General features: G+C 42.5%; 1 long non-coding RNA gene across 1 annotated transcript; it reads left to right on the top strand.

Annotated features, from left to right (window-relative positions):
* The first annotated feature begins 4318 nt into the window (after positions 1-4318).
* Positions 4319-12769, top strand: LOC310746363. Its single transcript, XR_014540672.1, has 4 exons — positions 4319-4811; positions 8414-8508; positions 11145-11249; positions 11736-12769. It is a non-coding gene; the product is annotated as an uncharacterized lncRNA (long non-coding RNA).
* Positions 12770-20839: the final 8070 nt, after the last annotated feature.

Here is a 20839-nt window from a genome sequence, read left to right as displayed (position 1 = left end):
GAATGATCTAGAAGAACGTGGAAAGCCTTTCAACCAGCTGACATCGTTCAGCATCTGAAGGAAAAGGGGGGTTTCCTTATATTTCAGTGATGCAGAATATTTTAAAAAACCATAATTGGCCCTCAATATGACAGGCTGTTCATTTTAACATGTCGCAGGTCAGAAGGCTCTCTGAGGTTCATCGGGTACGCTTTTCAAAACTCTGCTACTTTACAATAATTTATAATAAAAAATTAATTATTATTTATACCCCACCCATCTGACTGGGTTTCCCCAGCCAGTCTGGGCGGCTCCCAACAGAATATTAAAAACACGATAAAGCATCAATCATTAAAAACTTCCCTAAACATGACTGCCTTCAGATGTCTTCTAAATGTCAGATAGTTGTTTATTTCCTTGACATCTGATGGGAGGGCATTCCACAGGGCAGGAGCCACTACTGAGAAGGCCCTCTGCCTGGTTCCCTGTAGCTTCACTTCTCACAGTGAGGGAATCGTCAGAAGGCCCTCAGCTCTGGATCTCAGTGTCCAGGCTAAACGATGGGGGTGGAGATGCTCCTTCAGGTGTACTGGGCCAAGGCCATTTAGGGCTTTAAAGGTCAGCACCAACACTATGAATTGTGCTTGGAAATGTACTGGGAGCCAATGTGGAGCTTTCAGGACCGGTGTTCTATGGCTTATTGGCAGAATCATTTTAATTTGTACTGCACTTACACTTTATTAGAATTGGAATAATTGTTCTCTGTAGCTTTATTACAACGGACATCCCTCCTCTTTGATCCAAGCATCTAAAATTAAATGGAATATTAAGCAGTAACACCACCGTCCTATGCCTGTTTACACATAAGGAAGCCCCAGTCCACTGTATTTTATGGGGTTTACTTCTTAGAAAGTGTCTCAGGATTGCGTCCCAGTGGCGTAGCGTGGTTTGCTATGGCCCAAGGTGGGTGGGTGCCCAGGGTGGGGACAAGGCACCAAGGGTGAACGGAGCCCACCAGCCCAGCCGTCAACACCAACTCTGTTGGAGTGACCCACCGCCACCAGACCCAAGTGGAGGCACACTGTGCCACCTGCCCACTCAACTGTGCAGGTAGGAACTTGGCCGGCCAGCACAGACCCTGGGTTATCCCAGCCTCCCAAAATGACTCAAGGCTGGCAGGGTGGCATGAGAAAGATGCAACAGCCATGCACCCTTTGATCCTAGTCTTGCAGACATATCCCAGCCTTGCAATCCTAGCCTTGCAAACTGGATTGGACTTCATTGTATGCTGCCCAAAGACTATGGCATGTACAGTGGTACCTCGGGTTAAGTACTTAATTCATTCCAGAGGTCTGTTCTTAACCTGAAACTGTTCTTAACCTGAAGCACCACTTCAGCTCATGGGGCCTCCTGCTGCTGCCGCGCTGCAGGAGCACAATTTCTGTTCTCATCCTGAAGCAATGTTCTTAACCCGAGGTACTATTTCTGGGTTAGCAGAGTCTGTAACCTGAAGCGTATGTAACCTGAAGTGTATGTAACCCGAGGTACCACTGTAAAGGTAAAGGTAAAGGGACCCCTGACCATTAGGTCCAGTCGTGGCCGACTCTGGGGTTGCGGCGCTCATCTCGCTTTATTGGCCGAGGGAGCCGGCATACAGTTTCCGGGTCATGTGGCCAGCATGACTAAGCCGCTTCTGGCGAACCAGAGCAGCGCACAGAAACGCCGTTTACCTTCCCGCCAGAGTGGTACCTATTTATCTACTTGCACTTTGACGTGCTTTCGAACTGCTAGGTTGGCAGGAGCAGGGACCGAGCAACTGGAGCTCACCCTGTTGCGAGGATTCGAACCGCTGACCTTCTGATCGGCAAGTCCTAGGCTCTGTGGTTTAACCCACAGCGCCACCCGCGTTCCAGCACCACCATCCTGAAACAAAGTTCTTAACCCGAGGTACTATTTCTGGGTTAGCGGAGTCTGTAACCTGAAGCATATGTAGCCTGAAGCATATGTAACCCGAGATACCACTGTAGGTGTATATAATTTATTGAAATTAATAAAGGAAATAAAGATGTCCAAAATGGGACTATTCAGTCTGCCTCCCAAGTTCTTACAATTATGTCTGAATTATCTCTTATTGTAGCTGTGTTCCATAAAGGGAAGGCATGTCTTTACTTTAGAAATGCTTTGTCCCTAATATTTAGAAACCTCCATGTTTGATTCTGCACTGTTCCAAGGCTAGAACTTGGCTCATTTCTGCCAAGAAATTGCAGCCATGATTTAGGACACCAGTCTGTTGCCATGGCAATCATTGTGTCATTACGGTTTTAGTGGAACAGACCCTCTGCAGGTAATAAAAATGAAGGAAATGGGCTGGGAAATAGAAATGCCTTGCTTTCGAATGATAAGTGATCATGAAGGGAAAATGACAAGAAAAAGCCATGGGAAAATGCATAGGATCTGATGGGAAAACACTACAAAGGAATTCGTGCTTCATAAAACAGATTAGTGCTTTTAGCCACATTAGCAGCGTTTGGTTGCTGTTTTCCACATTCCAGGTTAGGCTATACTGTGAAATTCTAATACATACATGAGAGATGGGGGGGGGGGTTCCTTACAGTGAATTATAATTTTGGCCAGTTGTCAAGAGGCAACTAATTGTGAATCAGGAAGATGAGGATTCAAAATATTATCCAGAATGGCCAATAAATGAGTATTGGACTTGGGTAAGATGGCAAAGTTAGCATGCTTAATTAGAGGGAAAATCATTGTCAACATTTATTCAGGACTGGAAATTTCTTATGCACTTTTTGCATGAAGAGAAAACGAACTTGTAACATTGGAATTTGGTTGGATTTTAATGATTGAATAGCTGTAGAGCAGAGAATCAGAAGTCTTTTTATCATTCTTTATCTTTCTTTAATCTCTTATCTCGCCTTTTGTTTTGCTTTCTCTATCTTTCCGTCTCTCTTTTTCTGTTCTTTGTTCTTTTTTAGATCAAGTAGCTGTTTTATTTCAGTGTATTATAAAAAAGATACTTTGTAATGGGTATGGACTATTGTATATTTTTGAATCGGTATCAATAAATGAATTTCTAAAGAAGAAAAAGAAGAATGGGCAATAAATAAGGATACAAAGGTGCCTTTGGCTTGCCCCCCCTAAATCACTCTCCCCCATACCTAGTGCCCAGCTGATGTTGCTGTGGACTAGAGCTCCTACCATCCTTTACAATTGACCAGGCAGGATGGGGGCTGATGGAATCAAAGTTCTGGAGGGCACCAGACTAGAGAAAGCTGCCCTAGATAGTATTTTTTTTTTAAACGAAGGAATTCTCAGTGACAAAATTAAGGGAGTGGCACATACCAAATCTTAAGCCAATCAACCTGTGTGTGATGAGTAAAACAGGGTGTTTGTGATAAAAAATTGTTTGAAAGGAAGTGCAGACCTTTTATACAATTTGAGAATGCAAGATGCAAGACTTTCCCAATCTCATAAGTTTCTGGTTGCTTTTTTTATTTTCTTGAGGCTTTTCAATATGTGTTAAATGTATTTTTCTATACACACGCAACCTACCAGAGAAATTTTACTAATTGTATTGAACCCCTTTTGCCTTCCTGAGTTAACTTCTCATATATCTCACCAAGCGAGGAAATTCACTTTTCATTTTACTTTAGGTGATTCTCTGTGATTCTGTGTTTCTGTAGTAATCCTACAGATGGCTGTCATGCTATACAATTGGAGACAAATTCCTAGGGAAGGAAGGATCAAGGTAACTCGACCTGTTATCTCCTCTTCCTCCTTTACTGCCTTTTTCCATCAGAGTGCCTACAGTAGGAACAGCCCACTTGGTGCTGACCAGATTTGTAAACTGCAACTTCCATAATCCCTGGCTATGTCTTGTGACATGGAGAGAGTCTGTCACAAGGAGGAGGAGAATGAAATGCCCCCATTTGTTAGCAGAAGCAAGCTTGCGCTTCAAAGCCAAGTCTACGTTGATGCTGCCTTGTAAAATGAACATCAGCCTTTTGTGTGTGTGTGTGTGTGTGTGTGTGTGTGTGTGTGTGTGTGTTGTTGTTGTTGTTGTTGTTGTTGTTGTTCTCAGATTACTGAAACGGATTTTTACAATTTCCCTAAAACGGATATGAAGGAACGAGTCAGCATCTGTAGAATGACGTGTGTCTGTACGAAATAAATAGTATATGCCAAAATCCTTAAAAGGCTGCTCCTATCAGAACTGGCACCCTGTTTCCCGGGGAGACAGCTCAACCATTTATCTAAATTATCTTGGTAATATGACAGAGTGATTGCTCACTAATGGCCAGTAACAGTTTTCTTTGTCATTTTCCTAGTCATTACCTCCTCTGAATGAACTCCCGAATAAGCTTCTGGGACATCGTGACTGGAATATCAAGCGAGACTATTCCGATTCAAACCGCTGTACCTAGATATCTGGCCTTTCTTCTCTCACACCATTTTCATTTATGAAAAATAATACTCTTCTATTACAGAGCCCGATGAGCTTAGGAGATATTTTACTCTTAAACAGATTAGAAGCAATATTTATTTTTCACAGCTGTCTTCTGTTTTGCTGCTGACACATAATACACAGTAGCTCCGCTCTCCGCAGCTGTTGACGGTATTTATTGGGGTTTCTCTGCCTAGATGGCTGCAATTTTTTCCTTTTGTTTGGTTTGGATGTTTAAGTCCATTTGCCCTTTTTGCTGGCTGTGGAGAATTGCTGATTACACAAGGCCGCCTGAATCTAATTTTCCCTGCTGAGTGTTTGAAAAACCTTTAGCTGAAAGCTGGCACGTGGGCAGCCTCCAACTTCTCAAAAGGTTAGTGATCTTCCAGATCTTCAGATCTGGCACATATTTTCGAAGGTGTATTTATATTGATTGATTTGACATATTTATAGGCCACCTTTCCAGCTTTCAGATCCTCTCAGGGTGGTTTCCAATATGTCAACAGTGGCAATAAAATAGCAACAAAGCTATTTGGGTCTCATTTTATGATTTCAAGACTTGGAAGCGCCCCCACGTTTGTTGATTTTTAAAGGTGCAACTGTATTTCATATCTGAATAATAACTTTGGTTCAAATTACCTTAAGGACTGTTTGATCTCTTCTGCTGCACCTCATAATCCGGAGCTGACAGTAACATTAAAACACTTTTGTTCATCTGCAAATATGGAAATTGGCACACAATCCATTCTGACAGAGATGGGGAATTTGAAGTGAACTCTGGATAAGAAGCGGATTAAGTGTACAGATTCACCCTTACTAATAACCATTCAGAAGGGGTCCTAGTCTACTGCACACTTAACTTCTTGATTAATCCCACTCTGACACCATGGACCTCAAGTTTAATATTGCAACGATCCAGTTCTCATATCATGCCTGTTTTGTGTGTCTCAGTCTTTCAGAAAGAGAGAGATGCTTTCATCTTGGCATAGTGCATAGTTCTGCAAAAGTTCTGGTTTGTTGTTGCCTGTCACTTCTGCTCAAAGTAAAAATGTGAAGGAGAATAGTTAAAAATGTGAAGGAGAATAGTTAAAAATTAGTTAAAAATGTGAAGGAGAATAGTTCATGGTTAGGGTTGTGCTCCAACCACAACATTCAGCTTGGACCCTACAGTTTGCTGCTCTGGAAAATAGCCTGTTTTGGCCTGAAGAGCTGTGGCAGCTGCCTGATATGGCTCACATTGGAATCTCAATTCATAAAAAATGAAGTTTTGCACTTTCAGCAAGTTCTATTATGGAGAAATTAAAAATAGCTATACTGTTTGTTGTTTTAGACAGATTTTGATTAAATCCTCCTGACTGGATACAGCCTGCTAAATTAAGAACAAATGTGTGTGCTGGGCATCTTGGAAGTTTTATTTTTATTTTTTAAATGAAACATGTATACTATTGTGTGTGCGGGGTTGTTGTTTTTTTTGCAGAAGTGGATGAAATTTGCAGGTTTGTTAGCTCTGAGTCTCCATGATGGGGGCTTGGGGCTTGGCAGGGTTGGCAAGCAAGGGGCTGCAACCCCTTGCATTTAAAATTGTTGTAAACCTGCCCTGGGACCTTAGGATGAAGGGTGGAAGATAATTAATTTCTTTAAAATGTTAATACTACTACTAATAAATACTATTCACCTTATTTCTATGATTTTAAGTTTTTTAAACTCTGTTTTTAAATATTGCGTTTAATGTTGCAACTCAACTTGGGACCTTGGGGTGAAGGACAGGCAATTAATTACTAATAATATGGGGTAGGACGGGAATGCTCACCTGACCTTTGGCCACCAACATTGCCACGTTTACAGGGAGGGGGAGGGGAGTGGTGGCAGGGAGGTCAGTGTAGGGCAGCTGCATTGGCAGAGTCAATCCAGTGTGCCTGCCAGTGCACTTACACCCTGCTGACCTCACCTCTCTCCTCTCCTTCCTCATAAGTGCAATGTCTTCAGTGACAGGACATCAAGTAAGTGCCACATGGACCACTACTGGTGTTGTCTACAGGGACTGGTGGAGACTCTCTAGAGTTTTAGTCAAGAGTCTCACCCAGCCTTTCTGGAGATGCTAGAGATATAACTTGGGACCTTCTGCCTACAAGGCAGGTGTTCTGCAACTGAGCTATGGCCCTTCTGAAGAGTGAACTGCCTACCAGCTTCTCCAGTTCCTCGAGTTTATAGGGTCAGTTATTCAATGAGGAATAACTAGGGCAAGCAGGGTGTTCCCTTTCTTTTGGTTCTCGGAACTGCCTGCTACTGAAATTATTTAAGAAGCCCCTCACAGTGACTGCCATCTGGATTGTAGCCACATTCCCTGTTGTCTATGATCTGGGACTAATTCATCTTCCTGAGAGTGTTGTATTAAGGGAGAGCAACTGCTACCGCTGCCAAGTCTTGAGGAAAGTGACTACTCCCTCCCCTTTGTTAAGAAAAAAGCCTAATTTGCAAGTAAAACAAGTTTTAAAATGACACCGGCCTGCCAAAAGAGCGACAGCTGAGCCATAGATAAGTATCTCATCAGTGCTGTAGGCTGCTTGACCTGAGTTCAAACATTTCAGAGGAAAACATAAACATCACCACAAATGGGCAATAAATATGTCACCAGGCCCTGCTAAAAGCCAGCGACAAGGCCCCATTGCCGATAAAAGTTTCCCCCTGTCCCTCCCAAATATATGACATTTGGCCTTTTCAGTGCATGTGAAGATAAAACGAGAGCTATGTCTAGCTGAGTTTTGGAGAGAGAGAGGAGGAACACAGAAATATGAGTATCTGATAGGACGGTTGACCCCTGCCAGCGACTCCAATCTCTGGAAATTTAACAGCATGCATTAAATGTTGTGTAGGTGGCCATAGAGGAGCTCCTTTTGTGCAAGCTGTTCACCATGTCGTTTCAGCCAGTCAAATGGAGAATGAGCACACCAGTTGAATGCAGCAAATGGACTGGCAAAATGGCTGCATTTCACTGTGTTCCTATAGAGACTTGCATGGGGTGGGGGTAGGGGTGGGGGTGGGGGTGGGGAGAAGAGTGTCCTAGTGAATTGACTTTTTAAAGAAGCCATTGACTAACATGGCCCTTGGCACCAGATACACACACACACACACACACACAGACACACAGTGCTTTTGGGGGTAAAAAAATAGGGTGCTAGTACTCATCAGTAATCTATTTCATCATTAATCTGTTGATAAAAGTGCTGTGGGGGCCAGCACAAAACGGCTGCCATGTTGTTTTGTTGCCACCCGTCTGTCTCAGGAGACAATGGAGTAGTGCTCCTTGGGGGTGAAGTCAAACTGTTGGCAGGTTGTTGCAGCAGCTGCTGTGGCTGTAGAGGCCAATATGGGAGAGACATGTTTTCTTGCAGCTGGGGCAGATGAAGGCGTTTGGTTGTGCTGCTGCAGATGCACCATGGCGTTTCTTCTCTCTGCGCTCCTCCTCCTCTGGTTACCGCCAGCAAAAAAAAAAAAAAGATGTTGGTACTCTGTATGGGTGAGTATTGTCACAGAAAAGCCTATATAAGGGTGCCAACTTAGATTGGGGGGGCAAGTACGCCCTGCCCTGCATAATTGATCATATGAGGTGGTGCATGGACAATTTAAATGGCAATGCCCATCAACTTGCCCCCCCAAATGTTTTATGGGGGGGAGGTTGAAGACCTCTTGCCCCCTAAGAGTTGGTTTCTATCTATCATCTATATCTATCTATCTACCTATCTACCTATCTACCTATCTACCTATCTACCTATCTACCTATCTACCTACCTATCTATCTATCTATCTATCTACCTACCTACCTATCTATCTATCCTCTACAAATTTGCCCAATCTTCTTTTAAAGCCATCCAACCTATACCTGAGAAATATCATCAACTGCCATCCAAAGCATTGCTAGCAAAATTAAATTACAATATCATTACTAATTAGTATTTTTCTTGTGCTACATTGTAGGAAACAGTCCAGAATTCCACAGCCAAGCCTATTTGAATTCAGAGGGCATATGATTTACAGAGGCATCTTAATCCCTCTGTAAGCACCAAAGAATGGTAAGAAAGAAACAGAATGCCTTTGACTATGCTTGACAGAAATAATGTGACCATCAGTCAGAGATAGACATTTTTAGGATGATGTATTTGCATAACATGCAATGTTACATCCTAGGCTGTGTCAGCTAATGCCTGTAAACATATCACAGTTTCTCACTATTGGCGGGGGGGGGGGCGGGGACTCCTTTTGGTGTCGTTGCAAGAATTAATCACAAATTCAGACTGCCATATCCAGTCTGTTTTTGTTTTGTTTTGATTTGATTTAAGGAAAATTCTACAAATGTTTACTGCTGAGGGCTGTAACCTTCCAGTGCAGTCCTATACTCAGAAATAAGCCCTACTGAATCCAGTGAGGCTTACACCAAGGTAAATGAGCATAGAATTGAATCCTTATTCACTTGCAAATCCTAAACAAATTTGTTCCTGTCTTTTGGGCAGTGGGAGGAGTGCATTTCAGACTTCCACTTGCATTGGCTGACTACCAGTTCAGTCGTACGCGGTGCATGAGCTTCTAGGTTAATAACACACCACCTTCCCTTCAGCTCCAGTTGCCTAATCAGCCTGAAAATGGAGTCCTTGAATAACCTGAGGCAATGCTCACAAAGGCCCATTGTTCCTGTCAGCAGCCATGGCAGTTTCTTAAAGCAAACAAAATTCCAGGATGAAAGCACCAATGTCACATGGAAGCCGAGCCTTCTAATTACAGATGTGTGTGGGCCTGCTCAGCCCCGAGTGCTCACTGGAAGGTCCTGAAGCTGACCGATCCTGAAGCTGAGGCTCCAATACTTTGGCCACATCATGAGAAGAGAAGACTCCCTGGTAAAGACCCTGATGTTGGGAAAGATGGAGGGCACAAGGAGAAGGGGATGACAGAGGACGAGATGGTTGGACAGTGTTCTCGAAGCTACCAGTATGAGTTTGACCAAACTGTGGGAGGCAGTGGAAGACAGGAGTGCCTGGCGTGCTCTGGTCCATGGGGTCACGTAGAGTCAGACATGACTAAACAACAACAAGTGGGCCTGCTCAGTCTACCCAGCAGTGACAGAAAATAATACTCTGCACATGTTCAGAGTCACTCTTTGCTGTAACTTCACATGATAAAAATCCCATTCAGAATAAGTTCTGATCTTACTCAAAGGATTTCGAATGGACTTCCTGTGCGGTAACCAGCATAGAGGGGTTAATGCCATAGAGTAAGCTGTCCTGCCAGGCTTAGCCAGGTCACTCCCCTTCACCTTGGGAGGAAGGTAATCAAGCCTATTGTTGTACTTCAGTCTGTCTGAAGAAGCTCAACCTGTGAGGTCTGAGCTGGTTGCCCCAAGTTCAGACCACATTTCTCTAACAAACTTTGCTTTGCTTCCATTGGGCTGGGCTGATTTACAAGAGAAGATATCAGTGTGGAGAGATGAGTTATTCTAGCTTGTACTTCAAGAGGCAGAGGGCTGACCTCTTGGCTGCTGCTTTCCATAGGGGTGTTTTGCTCCCTTTTTACCCCTCTGCTTTCCACTAACTCTTCTGTTTCATTAGACTTGGCTTCCAGCCATTTTGAACATGTATCCAGAAAGAAATGCTCATAGACCCATAGAACTGTAGAGTTGGAGTGGACTCTGAAGATCATCTAGTCCAACCCCCTGCAATGCAGGAATCTCAGCTAAAGCATCCATGACAAATGTGGCCATCCAACCTCTCCTTAAAAACCTCCAAGGAAGGAGAGTCCATCACCTTCCAAGGGAGTCCATTTCACTGTCAAACAGCTCTTACTGTCAGAAAATTCTTCCTGATGTTTAGCTGGAATCTCCTTTCTTGTAACTGGAATCCATTGGTTCGGGTCCTACCATCCAGAGCAGGAGAAAACAAAATTGCTCCATCTTCCATGTGACAACCCTTTAGATATTTGAAGATGGCTATCATATCTCCTCTCTGCCCTCAATCTGTCTCAGAGCCAGGGGACTGGTGGTCAGACAAAGATGAGTCGTCGGAGGGAGAAGAGGGAGCAGACTGAGAGAAGGAGGTGTTGGAAGCTAAAGAGGCAACAGGGTTTAGTGAGTAGGAGGAGGCTGTGACAGAGAGCAATTTGGAGGCAGGAGAGGAGCGGGGGGCAGGGGACAGAGATGAGGCAGGTTGCTGAAAAATCCAGAGAGTCTCCCCCTCCTGCTGCAACCAGCTCTCCTCCCCTGTGGTCTCCCAAAACACTCAGAGAAATGAAGAAGTTGGAGCAACGAGAGATAAGACAATGGAGTCATAGGCTGCTGGTAAAGGAATTGGAGGAGGAGCCTTAGAGTGTGGTTGGAAGGCAGGGACTTTCAGTATGGAAAGACCTACTGGGAAGAATTTCTGTGATCACTAGGCCTGCACTGTTTTGTTTCTTTGAATAATGACTTCACTTCACTGACGCCAGTGCTTTTTATTGCTGGCCTACTCCTGACGTTGGCTCCTGACATCTGCTAAGATCATTTTGAATCCCAGTTCTGTCTTCAGTGGCATGGGCTACCCCTCCCGGGTTGGTGTCATCTGCAAGTCTGATGAGCGTTCCCTCAATTCCTTCATCCAAGTGGTTTATAAAGATGTTGGACAGCAACAGGCCCAGGACAGAATCCTGTGGCACCCCATTTGTCTTTTTTCTTTCTTTCTCCCAGAGTGATGAGGAACCATTAGTGAACATTAGTGGTCAGTCAACCAGCTACAAATCAACCTAACAATTACCTGCATTTTATCTTTACTGCTAAGGACAATGCATGACTGTAAGTAAAGTGTATTTTAAACTTGCCTCACTGTGCAGTCTGTTTCTCTGAAGGACGGGTAACTGAGGCCAACTGCCTCAAGCAGCTGGAATGTATTCAAAGAAGGCTTAGAAGCCTATTCCTATGCCTGATGGGGTTTAAACTCTGTTACTGGGGCTGTTTATGTGTAGGCCCTGAGTTTTTAAAAACAGGCACCAGACATTTTTCTTTTGTTTGCTAACCCACACAAGTGTGTCTATAGAGGATTAAATATAATTAATATATTCTCTTACCAGTACCCATAAATGTTAACATTCCCTTTTAAACCAAAAATGTTGCAAAAATGTCTTCCCTTCACAAAATATACCCAGCACAATAAATAGAATCCTCTCCCAAAAATAAATGACGTTGGCTGTGTCATCTATGTACTTCTGTATTTATTTTTCATTTACTGTACTTTCTTATCACCACAATCTTCTGCTTCAGCATATTTTTTTTCCTCAGCAGGGGAAAAAAAATCAATGTCAGAATCATCACCTCAACCGTCAGATGATGAAAGAAACCCTGTTCCAAGACAATTTAAAAAACCAATAGACCCAAGGATTCTTCTAAGAAGATATTGTTGTTTTTTGAACTATAAAGTTACAGTTTGTCTTGCTGTCTAATTCACCATACTAATTGCATTTGACCTTGAAATATGGGTCCTGGTAATTATTATATTTCTCAAGGACTATGAGAGACATCAGAGCTGTTGCGATGTCAGCCAGTATATACTAATTGTCAGTGGTACCTTTTGGGATACTGGTGATTTAAACAAATAATGATAATGATAGTCAATCCAAATCAGTGAGAGCTCCATCAGTAGAGCATGCGACTCTTAATCTCAGGATCAGAGGTTTGAGCCCCACGTTGGGCAAACAATTCCTGCATTGCAAGGGGTTGGACTGGATGACCATGGCATCCCATCCAACTCTACAGTTCTATCATTCAATCCCTGGCAGCTAAAGAATTCCTGACAGATGGCCATCCAACCTCTGTTTAAGGAGAGTTCACCACCTTCCCAAGTAGTCTTGTTCCATTGTCGAACAGTTCTTACCACCAGAAAATTATTCCTAATGTTTAACAGTATGCTTGGCTTCCATTGCTGGTTGCCCAAGGACTACAGAGCAGAATGGAAGCACGCTCTGCTTTTGCCACCAGCCAGGGCACCATGAGTAACTAGAAGGTCACATCTACAGCCTCCCATAATGAACATCATCAAAAGGAGGAGGGAATGAGCAGCATTCACTGGCCAGAGGAGGAGGAATTCTGTGGAGCTTGCTCCCTCACCCAGAAGGAGCACTCTCTGCCAAGTCAAGTCCTTCAGGCTGCAGAACCAAAAGGAAACACAATGCTCTGGCCCCATCTATCTGCCAAGTGATTAAGGGCTGTTGGCCTCTGTGTGTACATATAAGCATGACTTCTGAGTATTCCCCCCGCTCCCGGCCTGCCAGTACTATTGCTGTCTCTTGTAATCTGCCCTGAGAACTGGCCATTTGAAAGGTAGAGTGCAAGTCTTCAAAGTAAATAAATGTTTAATTGCAACAACTAGGGGAATTTGGAGTCATTTCTGAAACACCCGTTTTCTTTTTTTTTTTTTAAATACATATTTATTAAGGTTTTACAAAACAAAAAATTCATCATTTCAAAATGTATCATTTCCATACATAAAGCTCAAGAAAAACAAAAATATATGACAGAAAAAAAGAAAAGAAGAAAAATAGAAAAACAGAAAAAAGAAAAACACTCTTTCTTAAATTTATAAAGTTCCATGCCCCTCTGTCTTGACCTCCTCACATCCCCCTTTTTTGTGTTCCACTTTACTCCAATCAGATTCAGCAAATTCAAAACCTTGTTTCAACCATACTTAATGTTATATTCTAATTATTATGTCCCCATTTTCCATTTTTTTAATCCGTACCTCATCTTATAAAATATGACATAATATTGTTCTGTTCATAACCCCTTATCCTTTTTTTCTTAGATTCTTCTTTTCACACACCTTTGACCAAAGTCACACAAACCCTGTTGCTTTTACTTCCCACATCCTATTGACACTCAAAGATTTTACAGTGTTTTTGTAGATAGTCCTTAAACTTTTTCCAGTCCTGTTCCATCGATTCTTCTCCCTGGTCACGGATTCTGCCAGTCATTTCAGCCATCTCCATGTAGTCTATCACTTGCGTCTGCCATTCCTCCACGGTGGGTAGATCCTGTGTCTTCCAATATTTAGCTAAAAGTATTCTTGCTGCTGTTGTTGCATACATAAAGAATGTTCTATCTTTCTTTGGCACCCATTGGCCAACTATGCCCAAGAGAAAGGCCTCTGGTTTCTTAGGGAAGGTACTTTTAAGTACTTTCTTAAGTTCATTATATATCATTTCCCAGTAAGCCTTAACTCTTGGGCAAGTCCACCAGAGGTGAAAGAATGTTCCCTCAGCTTCTTTACATTTCCAACATTTATTGTCAGGCAGGTGATAAATTTTAGCAAGCTTGACTGGGGTCATGTACCATGAAACACCCGTTTTCTATCCTAAAAACCCGTTTGACGCAGCAGTGTGTTTATTTGTACTCAGGTGCACGTTTGACATGCTCAGTAAGGAAAGCAGACCATGTCAATTTGGAAACTGGAATGGCAGATGTGGCTTAATCATTCAGCTGCTGCTGCTGCTGCTGTTTCTCTCTCTCATCAAAATTTAAATCCGATGCCAAATAAAATGTTTCCAAGACTCAACCATTAGGCTATAGGGGAGCACTGGAGTTTCCTGCCTATAAGATTGCTATGAGTTTGTAGGCCTGAGGCCCTTCTAATTCCCAGAAATAAACAACAACAACAACAACAACAACAACAACAACAACAACAACAACAACAACAACAACAACAAATTTATTATTTATACCCCGCCTATCTGGCTGGGTTTCCCCAGCCACTCTGGGTGGCTTCCAACAGAATATTAAAATACAACAGTCTATTAAACATTAAAAGCTTCCCTAAACAGGGCTGCCTTCAGATGTCTTCTAAATGTCTGGTAGTTGTTTATCTCTTTGACATCTGATGGGAGGACATTCCACAGGTCGGGCGCCACTACCGAGAAGGCCCTCTGCCTGGTTCCCTGTAGCTTTGCTTCTCGCAATGAGGGAACCGCCAGAAGGCCCTCAGCACTGAACCTTAGTGTCCGTGTTGAACAATGGGGGTGGAGATGCTCCTTCAGGTATACTGGACTGAGGCCGTTTAGGGCTTTAAAGGTCCAAGAAGGATCCAATTGCTAGAATAACCGGACAAATTTATTGGCAAATCTGTGTGAAGTTGGGGGTTAGGAGGAGCAGAGATCAGCTGTGATTCTTCTTTCACTATCCAGGATACACTTAAAGCACCACTGGATGTCACTGTTGCACCATTCCTTGGAACCTGCTGTGTCAGGCTGCCAAGCACACAACCTGCTTTCTAGCTAAAGACCTAATTCTAGGCTTGCCACCTCCCCATTCTGCTGCGACTGTGCACTGACAACTCTTCATTAATGGCTGGTGTTTTTTCCACACACCTCATTTGGGTATCTTTCCATTAGCTATCAGATAAAAGAGTGCCAAGGGATAGGGGCAGAATTTGATTCAGTTCCCATTTTAAAGGCTAACTTAACTATCAAGAAGAGAATGGGCTGAGATTTATTTTTTTCAGAAAGACGAGTAGTCATCATTTTAATCGTCCACTCATTTATTTACTTATCTGCCCACAATATATATTTATTTACATCTTTATATCCATATAAAAGTTCACGTTATTTTTTTTATAACTGTGTTGTACTTTGGTTCACATATATATCCCACATATATTTCACATATCAAACACATAGATTAATGTTTGTCATGTAAAGTATGCTGCATAATGAATATTCGTAAACAAAACAAAACAAAAACTAATCGGCACTATTTCGCTTCTAAACCCTCTCTTCTTTGCATTTCCAAGCTCATTGTGAAGACAAAATCTGCTCCATTACAACCTAAATAAGACTGGGGGGATGCCCCCTGCAGCTGCCTTTCCCCTCATATTTTATTTATTTTCTTTGAATCTTTTGCGTCATCATCGCTTCCCTTGTCCCCCCCCCCAAGGATTTTCTTTTTAGCATCTCACTTTTTCTTTTAAAAATTGCTGCGCAATTAATTCTTCGGTTTCCGTACGAAACCAACAGGTGTAGAATGACTGACACGCCTCTGATAGGCTCCATCTGGTTGCAGCTGATAACGCAGCCCTAGAGGATGCTGGGTAATATCTCTGCACGCTTAAAAGGCAGTGCCCTAATCTATTTGCAAGGGGTGGAGGGAAGAAAGAAAAGAAAAGCGAGCCTGAGCTGAACAGCGGGGCAGAGACAACGCTTGTATAGGCACAGCAGGGGAGCTTTTAGAAAACCTCCTTTGAATGATGAGTCACTAAATATGTAGTCTTCTCTTTTTTTACTTCTTGGAAAAATAAAGGAAGATTGAAGAGAGAGCTATTCACTGAACACGACTATGGTCTTAATGCGTACAGGAGACTAATGACAGCTCCCCCAACCCCCAGCCACTATATTTTCTATACCAGCCTTTGCCAACCTGGTGCCCTCTAGACGTCATTGGACACGGCTGGTGTTGGCTGGGACCGATGAGAGCCATATAGTTCAAATCTGGAGGGCACCAGGTTGGCAAAGGCTGTTGTATGCAATTTAATTCCTCATCCCTGGAAAGGAAAATCCTAGCATTGAAAGCAGGGTGCTATATACAGATGCCTCAGCATGGTAACACAGCCTGGACAGCTCAGTTGGCTAGAGTGTGGTGGTGACAATGCCAAGGTTGCAGGTTCAATCCCTGTATGGGACAGCTACATATTCCCACATGCAGGACTTTGGGCTAGATGATCCTCAGCTTGATGATTCTGTGAAAATACAGGTATTTATTTATTTTATTTAATCCGCTTTCCTCCCAAAAGAGCCCAGGACTGCAAACAGATGGATCAGGTTCCAAACCTCTGGACATAACTAGAATGATGGATCTGATCTGATTCCCTCTGTATAACTAACAGGAGCGGCTCTGGTTATGTCCTCAGCCCATTTTGCTGCTTTGTTTATGCCAGTGTTCCCAAAGTAGTAATTATTTTATTTTTTTATTCATTCATTCATTCATTCATTCATTCATACCCTGCCCATCTGGCTGGGACTCCCCAACCACTCTGGGTGGCTCCCAACAGAATATTAAAAATACGATAAAACATCAAACATTAAAAACTTCCCTAAACAGGGCTGCCTTCAGATTTCTTCCAAAAGTCAGATAGTTGTTTATTTCATTAACATCTGGTGGGAGGGTGTTCCAAAGGGCAGGCGCCACCACTGAGAAGACCCTCTACCTGGTTCCCTGTAACTTCACTTCTCGCAGTGAGGGAACCGCCAGAAGGTCCTCGGAGATGGACCCTCAGTGTCTGGGCTGAAACTGTGATATGTGTACCCGTAGGGGTATGTGAATGGGTTTCACAGAAGAATTTGTTGATTTCTATAATTCAAAAATAGACATTACTTGCATTCTGCTTGGTATTTTGAAGGAAGGAACAATTGCTAGCAAAACATGCAGCAAGAAGTTGAAGCTCCAGCCAGCCATTCAACCCAATGAATAAAACGAACCTCTTTTTTCCAAGAATTTTTTTTTCCGTTTTTGCTGCTCATTTTTGTTTTTTGGCTTTCCATTCAGGCACAGCGCCATCTTCTGGAAAGATGAATAAATCAATCTGCAGTTAAGAAAAGCATTTCCTCAAGCGCTTCATCTCCTTTGCTCTTTGGGAAACAAGGCAAATGGTGACTCTGAGCAGAGATGCAATGAAGGCTGCATCTCATTATTTTATTCATTATATCTGAACATCGCGTCTTGCCTAATGTCTCAAAGAGACTTACAAAATACTAAACTACAGAAGAAGTAAAACCCACAGCGCAGAATAATAATAATAATAATAATAATAATAATAATATATTTATACCCCACCCATCTGGCTGGGCTTCCCCAGCCACTCTGGGAAGCTTCCAAAAAAATACTAAAATACCGTAATACATCAAACATTAAAAGCTTCCTTAATAAAAGAATAATACAAGTGTTTATCCATCAGAAATAAAGCGTATAGTGATACCTCTGGTTGCAAACATCTCAGGTTACAAACACTTTGGGTTACAGACTCCTCTAACCTGGAAGTAGTACCTCGGGTTAAGAACTTTACCTCAGGATGAGAACAGAAATCGCACGGCAGCAGCAGGAGGCCCCATTAGCTAAAGTGGTGCTTCAGGTTAAGAACAGTTTCAGGTTAAGAACGTACCTCCAGAACGAATTTAGTTCGCAACCAGAGGTACTACTGTATTTCATTTCTGCAGACTACTGCAAAAATGGACCATTGCTGAAAGATCCCTGGATATGAACTTGACAAAAAACTTGAGTGAAAAGGTTTGGCAATCTGCCCTCATGGAGAAAGTAGCATGGCAATTTAGAAACAGAAGAACTCGACATGCATCTAAGGAGTGTGGGTTTTTATTATTATTATTATTATTATTATTATTATTATTATTATTATTATTATTTATTTGTACCCCGCCCATCTGGCTGGGTTTCCCCAGCCACTCTGGGCAGCTTCCACAGAGACCAAAAATACACTAAAATGTCACACATTAAAAACTTCCCTGTCATCTGACACCTTAAGATGTCATCTGAATGTCAGGTAATTGTTTATAGCTTTGACATCTGGTGGGAGGGCGTTCCACAGGGCGGGCGCCACTACCAAGAAGGCCCTCTGCCTGGTTCCCTGTAGCTTTGCTTCTCGCAATGAGGGAACTGCCAGAAGGCCCTCGGCGCTGGACCTCAGCGTCCGGGCAGAACGATGGGGGTGGAGACGCTCCTTCAGGTATGAAACATGGTTTATTTTTACACAATATGCAGTGGCTCTTGAACATGAATTTCAACCTCCTTTGACCACCTCCTAACAACATTCAGCATCCCTAGCAAACTACAATTCCCAGGATTCATTGGGGGAAGCCAGGACTGTTGAACGTGGTCTAAGAGTACTTTAACTGCATGTTGCAGATGTGGCCTTGGTGATTACTTGTAAAGAGTCAGCCATGTTTAACAACCACTTTCAGCTCAAGACTTGCTAATTTAAACTTCACTAATTGTCCTCACGATTTTGGCATCGCCTTGTCCTCGTGTGCTATCTTTGAACAAAGTGCGTGCCTTATCTTTGTAATTAACCATTCAGCATAGCAACAAATCGTCTATTAGATGTGAGTCATTCAGTTGGTAAATCAAGCGCCATGTCACCGAAACAAAATTGATTTCCTCCTGACCTCAAGTCAATGACAATAAAAAGAGGTACACAGCTATACTTAAATTTTCCCTGTTGTAATTTGCAGGTGCCTTCTGGGCCCATAATTGGAGGCTGTGGTTTTGGAAGGGAGGAATAAAACACTTAATCCAGTTTGCTGTTATTATTTTCCATCCTGTGGCAACCTGCATTTAAGGTTAGGGCATATAAATAAACAAGAAGAGGGTATGGATTTAACAGTTAGAGGAGACTTTCCTAGAAATTGTAAAGTTCAAGCAGATTTGACCTTTATAAAGATGAGAGACGGGTGGGGTTTTTTGTTTTTTTGAGATTTAAAAAATGGAATATAGGGGATGGGGGGACTTGACACTGAATAAATGAATGACGCTCTCTTCTAGGGATGGGGCAGAAAATTGATTTCATTTGCATTAAGAAATTATCTAATTCACACTCCTCAAACAAATATGTGAACTGAAACACAGGTATCATTTCAAATTTGCACTTTCCTGAATTTTGCAATGCCGTTCTCCAACCAATGGGTACAGGGATATATTTATTAGGGGTAAGTTTGCATTAAAAATATTATTATTATTATTATTATTATTATTATTATTATTATTATTACTATTCCCATCTTCTTTCTTCTTCTTCTTTCTCCTTTCTGAGATTGAGGAGAAAGTTTTTGTCCATATTTGAGTACCATTTTGAATCAAGATGGCAGACTGAACCTTTCAAAACTACACTGATTCAGAACCTCTTAAGATGCCACCACCAACATTCACATTTCATGGGGAGACTCCAGTCTGAAATTTCTGAGTTAGAGTCAAAATTGCTGATAAATTCTATGGATTTAACCAGGACTATAGGTTTGTTTCTCACTATGCATATTAGATTGATAATGAGCAGCTTGAAAGACAGTAATGTCATAGTGACTGATGTTGTGAATTGGTCATTATGTTCTTGGCTTATATACATTTGGGCTCTGCATGGAAAAATTGCTCTTGCATTTCATGACTTTCTACTTACAACCCCCACCCCTTTTTTTTACATCGGTCTACCCATATCTCTGTGGATTGAGGATAATACTATGCATATGACAAGGTAGGTTCTAGTCGAAGAAATCATATTCCACAATAAAATGGCTATAAAGCAGCCAAATGGCTGTTCTTATAATGAAAGAGAATCTTAATAAAATTTATTTTTTCTGGCCAACAGCTATTCCTGTCTACAAGGGGGCGGGGAGGATGTAAAATTCTCACTTTAAGTGAATTTCTTTATTAACTGCTGCCATTTAATCATTTTTAAAGTTATCCCAAGATCCCAATATTCATCAAGAAATGCATTAAGACTGTTTAACATTCAAATGAGACATCTGCTACCTCTCAGATTTTGTTCAAAGTATGCCAATAATTGCCTAATATTTGCATCTCAGAGGGACTGAAATATATACACATAAAAAAGAGTAAAATATGCATTATGAGTCAAGTCAATCATATTTACTTTACACTTGCTATACAGACTTCTTCAATACTTCTGCTGCTTTTCAACACATCCCAAATGAATGGGGATTATCAGAAGTCAGTATTTTAAGATATTGGAGAGGGAGGAAATTCCACTGATTTCTTCTTCTTCTTTGGCAATCCCTCAAAGCCAAGTAAAATTGTCTTCCATGAACAGCCTTAACAGCGTGTCCGTAAATGATTGTGGAGGCCAATTCTGGATCCACACGTCCTTCCACAGTGGGGACATAGGTTTCTGGATGGGAGTTGATCATGCTGAGGGCTTGCCCAACATTCCTTCCTCTTAGCATGTCCCCATTTCCCGGGGACAGTCCCCAGATTTGCAAATAAGTCCCCGGACAAATTCCATCCCCAGAATGTCCCCGGATTTCATCTAATGTCCCCGGGAAACACAGCAGCGGCAGTCTCAGCAGCCAAGAGCAGTTGGCTCTGGCTGGCTTCAGGAGCTCCTTGGAAGTCCCCATATGATGGTAGTGCAGGGGCTCTAAGATGCAGCTTCTGGGCTGCCTCCGCCTTCCCTGACCCCAGCAACTAAGCTGTGAAGGGAGGCTTCACGCTGCCTATCGGAGCAGCCTCCCAACTCCTACTTGTGTGCAAGCAGGAGCGGGGCGGGGATCTCTCAGCTGTGAAGGGAGGTTTCATGCTGCCTATCAGAGCTTGTGTGCAAGCAGGAGGGGGCAGGGATCTCTCAGTTAAGCAACGGGAAGCCTCCCTTCCCAGCTGAGGGATCC

Source organism: Podarcis filfolensis (genome assembly GCF_964270895.1).
Source record: "Podarcis filfolensis genome assembly, chromosome: 12".
NCBI classification, from domain to species: Eukaryota; Metazoa; Chordata; class Lepidosauria; order Squamata; family Lacertidae; genus Podarcis; species Podarcis filfolensis.
Note: the sequence above shows the minus strand (reverse complement) of the source record. Positions and strands in the feature narration are given on the sequence as shown.